Genomic DNA, 7,816 nt, shown 5'->3' on the forward strand with positions numbered 1-7,816 from the left:
ATGCAGAAGAAGACGAAATGCAGCATAACTTTGACTACTGTAACTGTTTACAGTAACTATAGAACTGACACGGGGAAGTCTACAGTACATTTTGTTCCTCTGCCATGTGAAGAGGACTGGGTTTAATTTCAGGTAGTTTTGGTGGGATGTTCGATGATGCAGAGGAAGATGAAACACAGCATAACTTTGACTACTGTAACAGTAACTATAGAACTGACACTGGGCAGTCTACAGTACATTTTGTTCCTCTGCCATGTGAAGAAGACTGGGTTTAATATCAGGTAGTTCTGGTGGGATGTTTGATGATACAGAGGAAGATGACAAAACACAACGAAAATCTGACTACTGTAACAGTAACTATAGAACTGACACTGGAAGGTCTACAGTACATTTTGTTCCTCTGCCATGTGAAGAGGACTGGGTTTAATGTCAGGTAGTTCTGGGACGTTTGATGATGCAGAAGAAGATGAAACACAGCATACCTCTGATTGCTGTAACTCTAACTATAGAACTGACACTGGGCAGTCTACTGTACATTTTGTTCCTCTGACATGTGAAGAGGACTGGGTTTAATATCAGGTAGTTCTGGTGGGATGTTTGATGATGCAGAGGAAGATGAAACACAGCATAACTCTGACTACTGTAACAGTAACTATAGAACTGACACTGGGCGGTCTACAGTACATTTTGTTCCTCTGCCATGTGAAGAGGACTGGGTTTAATATCAGGTACATGTAGTTCTGGTGGAATGTTTGATGATGCAAAGATGCAACACAGCATAACGTTGACTACTGTAACAGTAACTATAGAACTGACACTGGGCAGTCTAAAGGACATTTTGTTCCTCTGCCATGTGAAGAGGACTGGGTTTGATATCAGGTAGTTCTGGTGAGATTTTCGATGATGCAGAGGAAGACGAAACGCAGTATAACTCTGACTACTGTAGAACTGACACTGGGCGGTCTACAGTACATTTTGTTCCTCTGCCATGTGAAGAGGACTGGGTTTAATATCAGGTACATGTAGTTCTGGTGGAATGTTTGATGATGCAAAGATGCAACACAGCATAACGTTGACTACTGTAACTGTAACTGTAACTATAGAACTGACACTGGGCAGTCTCCAGTACATTTTGTTCCTCTGCCATGTGAAGAGGACTGGGTTTAATTTCAGGTAATTCTGGTGGGATGTTGGATGATGCAGAGGAAGAGGAGACACAGCATAACTCTGACTACTATAGAACGGACACTGGGCAGTCTACAGTACATTTTGTTCCTCTGCCATGTGAAAAGGACAGAGGTTTGATTTCACTGCTACAATCAAACCAGTCTATTTTGACTGGAAGATAGTTTTCACAGTTAACCATATACTAGTAGATGGTTCTTCATATGCATGTTTGGGTCAATTGGAAACTCATCTAAACGGCCATCCCTTAAAATGGCTATGGTCTCTATGCACAGATTCATGCTAGAAAAATTCTACTGTACCTTCCACAGTAAAGGTCTCGATTAATTGAAAAAAATAACTTCCCTTCCCACGCATTTTCTCACTCGTTTTGAACTTGTTTATTTCTTGTGCAAAAGGCGTGTCATGCGCAGGTAAAAGTCGTGAAAAAGCTGTTCTTTTCGGAAGGTATTCTATTGTATCTCTGGATGAAAACGTATTTTTGTGCATTGAATAAATAAGAGACATGTTACACTTTATTGCCCATGACACTTAATTCTTTCATCGTACACTTCGAAGTCTGGTCATGTCGCAAACTGACCGTTAACTGGTCCTGCACGTAAACTGGTAACCTTGCGCTACTCAGCAGTATATTGTGGAGGTATCCCCTTCAATGCAGTACTGACCAAAACCGCCAGGAGGCATAACGTTCAGGTGGATGCAGGTGCACCGAAGTGCGGCCTGTGGCGGTGCTGATATAAAAGGAAAAAAAAAACGCAAAAAGAAGACAAACTTATTTCCATTGCTCACTGAGACAACTTTAAAAAATAAAAGTTTTCAATCATTGTGTGAATGATTTTGATTCAGTGGGAACATAAAAAAGGAATGAAATACATAATTGCATCAAAGTAAAAGACAAAACAATAAATCAGAGCCTTGCCTTGTTTCCTCTCTTCATATTTATCTGCCATCCACGTTCCGGCATGGCAACAGACATCTTTGCCCATTTTTGGCATGTTGACCACTGTCAGAAGGCAACAAAATTTCTTGTTGTTTTTCCGAAATCAGGCGAAACTTAGGCCATGTTGATTTGATTATATGGATGACATCCTCTGGGAACCCCAAAACTGATGCGAGCGCGCGAATAAAAAAAAAGTTTTGCAAAAAAAAAAAGTTGCTTTCATGAAATCTACGTGGTTATGAAGGTCGAACAAATGACACAGAGTATGGTATGGTGAATAATGTACTCTTTAAATTCATTTCTTTGCAGTTTAGTTTTTTGTTTGATTTTGGCATTCTAAGACGTTGGAATCGTTTTCAAATATTTTTTTGCAACTTTCGGTATATATTTGCTCATTTTGCAACTGTTTTGTACAATTTCCAGTGTGGTTGGAAACTTTTTTTTTTTGGAAACGGCCAAAAATTCATGCGCGCGCGGATGTCATCCATATAATCAAATCAACATGGCCTTATTACTGCGCGCGCTGAATTTGATACGTAAATATTACTTGCCGTGGCCTAAGATAAGGAAGTCTTTGTCAGGCAGGGAGGTCTCAAGGGCTACCACGTGTCGCCATGACAACTTGGCAACCCAAGCTAACAGGTGTCGCCTGAGGGGTCACGTGGGTGGGGTAATTTGAAATGACGTCATCTGTAAGTCAGTGAAAGGAGAGCACGTCGGCAGAACGTACTGTACTGGACCTGCGCGAAATCCGGATTTTTCACGGTTTTCGTTGCATGTTTGTGGCCAACGTTGCATATCAGAATTTTGCCTTTTAGGAAAGAATATGGAAAAGTATAGAGGGGATGCAAATACTGTGGCGTAAAGACAGGCTCGAAACCAAGAGGTCCCGAGTTCGAATCCTGTCATGCCAACATTTAAAGGCACTTTACACGGCTTTCGTCACTTAACTCAGGTGAAAATGGATATGTCTATTGTTTATTGTCCTCTGCGTTGGTGGCGGCATGAAAAAAAGTTCAGAAAACTTGAGTGTGTCGTCACCATGTCTTGAGATAAATAATAATAATGGAATAATAATGGAATAATGCAACGTACGATGCACGCAACCGCTAACGGCCAGACTTGGCGTGCAGACCACACTATTACACCTTGCCCAACCGTGCGAGTGACGTGCGTAGACGCCGGTCCTTCCCCACGTTTTTAGAAAAACGTAGCAGACGTAGGCTCCCAAAAAACGTACGGACCAAAAGCACGTACGGCGGGTTATGACCAGAGTTTCTGAGTTCACGTCAGCGGGTTGACTGTCCCGTAATCCCTCTCTACTGTTGAATGAATGGATAATGCCCCGGGAGAAAACGTGTATTACCGTCAGCAGGTAGAGGTCACACGTGGGTTCAAGAACAACAAAAGTCGCTCACCCATGCGTAAACAAATTTTCAACGTGCTACACCGTCGTTGTTCAAGTCAGTCTCACATTGTTCAATCAGACATTACCAGTATGGTAGTATGAAAACACAGTTTAGCTGGTGGTGGGGAAAACGCTGAATTTCGCCGTCTCTTTTAATACAACGGACGTTTGAAACATAGAGGTACGTGTTTGCCTTTTCATACTATTGTTATCGAGATTTAAACTGTGGGTCTTACTACTGTGATATCTTGCAATAATTACAAGTATTGCAAAATGTACAGCGTAGTACAATACATGCATGGAGGACATGGGGCATGGTAGTGCTTTTATTCAAGCGCTAGCCTGGGTGCCAGACTGTTTCCAGGGCAGCTTGCGTGCAGGCTAGTTCCTCGGCTCCAGGGCCAACACTTAGCCTCCTGTGCAGGCTCCGGGGCGGCTGGGAATTTTGATACAGCGTTTTGAAGAGTTTTTAACGCGTTCTTTTCATAGCCGGCCATCCTACAACCAGCCGCCGAGAGAAGGTTCCATTCCGTTCACGCCCTTTGACTTTTCTAATCCCCTTTTTGCCTTTTTCGTGCCGAACGGGAGCAGTAATCTCCAAGCAGATCCCTCTCGGTGGCAAAAAGACAGTATCAAATTGGCCAGGCAGTATCCATTAGCCAGCGAAGGTCCGCGGCCACCGACGGGGGTAGCGACAAAAAAAGGGCCAAATATAAAAAGCTAACGATCATTCCCCCACAACCTCTGCTTGGAGAGTAGGGAGCAGGCTCCGTGGGCGGAATGGAACCTTCTCTCGGCGGCTGGTTGTAGGATGGCCGGCTATTAAAAGAACGCGTTAAAAACTCTTCAAAACGCTGTATCAGGAGGCTAGCCAGTACTAGGAAATTATACCATAGACACCCCTTAGTTAGTAGACCCTGGATCCAACTGAAGGGCTGGCCTGTGTGCTGAGATACCCTCCAAACAGAGGATACAAAACAGTTGCAAAATGAGCAAATATAATGAAAGACCTTTATTGTACATTCATGCCACGACGGGCTAGGTACAGGTCAAGACTTAACAGACACATAACAAACATATGTAGAAAAGTGTATACAAAAGATACACTGCTTGACTTAGACATACATACATAAGGAACATACAAGGATACTATACTAGGCTAATACAAAGTGTTCTACTTACTGAGCTAATACAGACAGGTCAACTTCTTCTCGCTTTTGCAATGGAAAATGTGGGAACAGATCATGTTTGTGATACAGGGTTTGTCTAGACGCATCAAAAATATAAATCTATCGTTTGCATTCAGGTGTTCGAAGTATGGGAACTTCTCTTTGATATGATTAAAAAGGACAGATCTTTCATTAGAATATAAAGTACAGTCTAAACTAAAGTGTTGTTCATCCTCTATTCTATTCATGTTACACTATTGACAGAGTCTGTTCTGGAGAGAAATGCGGTTGTGCCGTCCCGTTTCTAGGAGTAATTTGTGACAACTTATTCGGAGTTTAGTTGCAGCTACCCTGTGTTGAATGTTGTTGACCGTAATATATACCGTAAGTTGAAAAAAAATTAGAAAACGATACCAATGTCGTGGAATGCCAAAATCAAACAAAAAAGACGAAAATGTAAAGACATGAATTTGAACATAGTCTAGATTATTCGCCAAACCATACTCTGTGTCATTTTTTCAACCTTCAAAACGTAGATTTCATAATGAAAGCAACTTTTTTGGGGACAAACTTTTTTATTCGCACACGCGCATCAGTTTTTGGGTTCTCAGAGGGTCATCCATATGATCAAATCAACATGGCCTTATGAAGGCATGCACGAAAAGCAGGATTTAACAACAGTGATAGTGCAAGGTAAGTCAAGTGATGGTTGCTTCTGGCATTTGATTCTTTGATCTTCTTTAAGCAAAAAAAAAAAATATCTGGCATCTATCTCTATTGTTAAGGTATTATACCGGAGGCATAGAGCAGACTTTCCCGTAATTCAGCTTTTGGTAAATCTGGCTTTTGTTGGAGCGGTAACACCGGTATTAGTGTATACGCGCGAATTAATTTTCGGCAGTTAAAAAAAAAAGTTTTCTCCCATACTGTAAATCGAACGAAACAGTTGCAAAATAAGAAAATATATACCGTACGTTGCCAAAAAAAAAATATCAGAAATCCATAACAATGTCGTAGAATGCCAACAAAATCAAACGAAAAAGACGAAAATGTAAAGAAATGCATTTTGTAAATTCGAAGACTAGATTATTCGCCAAACCATGCTCGTTTACGCATTTATAATGAAGGTTCGAAAACATCCTATGTGTAACCCTTGCTATCTTTTAATTTTTAAGGCATCGTTATTTTTAGCGCCGTCATGCTCATACGCCTAGGTCTGCCAGCGGCTATATTGTGTCTTGTAGAGTCAAAATTGGGTAATCAAGTAGTTCCTACAGAGGTCAATCGGGGTCACGTCGGACCGCTAGTGTACGTACGTACAGTGGGAGGGGGTTGTGTGGTCATTTTTGACAAGATTTGTCCAGGAATGTTAAAGGTATGGAGATTTTAGAGGCTATACAACAGTTTAATGCTGCTAGAAAAGGCGGGTTTGTAGTAAGGTGAAGAGCAAGTGCAGTTGAAGGTATGAAACATTACACAACGGGCCCGTTATATATAACGTTATAGAAACACTCTCATAATATGACTGTAATGTAAATCGGAGATCGTATTTTGTTGCATCAAAGACGTGATATAACGTCCTTGTTCACATAGGATGTAGTGTTTATGTGTGAGGGGTAAGCGTGACATAATTCATTGATCTATAACAAAGTTATATGGTTGCGTTTTAATTGTACACAAACTTATAAGAACGTGGCTATATACACTCCCGGAGTGTATATAAAATCTATTTGTCTTTTATATACACTCCCGGAGTGTATATAAAATCTATTTGTCTTTTATATACACTCCGGGAGTGTATATAAAATCTATTTGTCTTTTATATACACTCCGGGAGTGTATATAAAATCTATTTGTCTTTTATATACACTCCCGGTGTGTATATAAGATCTATTTGTCTTTTATATACACTCCCGGAAAGTTGATAGGGCATTCGAATGATCTGTCGCCGGTGCGAAGACCGCGCGATCGGCTGTGTTATCCGGAGTCACCAAAGGGACCGGGGCGAACCCCGGGTTGGTCTTGGTCTGATAAATGCACGCCAGACCGTGAGGTCGGCGCTTCTTCCGCATGTATTAGCTCTAGAATTACCACAGTTATCCATGTAGGATGTGACGATCAAAGGAACCATAACTGATTTAATGAGCCATTCGCAGTTTCACTGAGACAGTTTAAACTTGCACGTGCATGGCTTAAACTTTGAGACAAGCCTATGACTACTGGCAGGATCAACCAGGTAGCGAGGACGCCAGGGGCGCGCGACCGGTCTCGCCGCCGCCGCCGGGAGCGGAGGGTCCCGGGCCCCGCGCAAGCGGGGCGGGTCGGTCCGCTCGACCGAACTTCTGTGGAGATTTCCGTGTTGTTTTCTGATTTTCATCATCCAATAAGATAAACTTGAAGACCGAGGTTTAAACTTGGTGCCCCTGAATCCTCAAACACTCACAAAAACCCAAGTTTTGGGCCTACCAAGGAGGCTAGTATTTCGGAGTGTATATAAAATCTATTTGTCTTTTATATACACACCGGGAGTGTATATAGCCACGGCGTACTTATAAATAGCCACGACCACAAAATTATTTTCCCGGGTTCATAATTTAGTGCGTAATAACCGTACATACCATACTGCTGAAGTCTGAAGTGTACAAAAGGTCAGTGAGACGCTCTTCTTCCTGGTTTACAGTCCAGAGATAGATTTGTAGATAGATGACTGTATCAAGATATCAATAAAAAATACTCAACCCCCTCTGTCCTGCTGTCCTGATAATCACCCCCTCTGTCCCAATACCCAACCCCCTGTCCTGCTACTCACCGTCTGTCCTGCTGTCCCGATACTCAACCCCTCTGTCTTGCTGTGTCCTGATACTCACCCCGTCCTGCTGTCCTGATACTCACCCCGTCCTGCTGTCCTGATACTCACCCCGTCCTGCTGTCCTGATACCCCGTCCTGCTGTCCTGATACTCACCCTGTCCTGCTGTCCTGATACTCACCCCATCCTGCTGTCCTGATACTCACCCCGTCCTGCTGTCCTGATACCCCCGTCCTGCTGTCCTGATACCCCGTCCTGCTGTCCTGATACTCACCCCGTCCTGCTGTCCTGATACTCACCCCGTCCT

The 7,816-nt window shown here is 42.6% G+C and overlaps 1 protein-coding gene across 1 annotated transcript in view; it reads left to right on the forward strand.

Moving 5' to 3' along the window:
* The first annotated feature begins 5,980 nt into the window (after positions 1–5,980).
* The window catches only part of LOC109482323 (zinc finger protein 569-like), a 5,353-nt gene continuing 3,517 nt past the window's right edge, over positions 5,981–7,816 (forward strand). Inside the window, exon 1 of the mRNA XM_019785006.1 lies at positions 5,981–6,077. The gene's annotated coding sequence lies outside the window, so the exon portion shown is untranslated. The remainder of the gene's footprint in view (positions 6,078–7,816) is intronic.

This window comes from Branchiostoma belcheri, unplaced genomic scaffold (genome assembly GCF_001625305.1).
Source record: "Branchiostoma belcheri isolate BF01 breed outbred unplaced genomic scaffold, Haploidv18h27 scaffold6, whole genome shotgun sequence".
Classification (NCBI taxonomy): domain Eukaryota; kingdom Metazoa; phylum Chordata; class Leptocardii; order Amphioxiformes; family Branchiostomatidae; genus Branchiostoma; species Branchiostoma belcheri.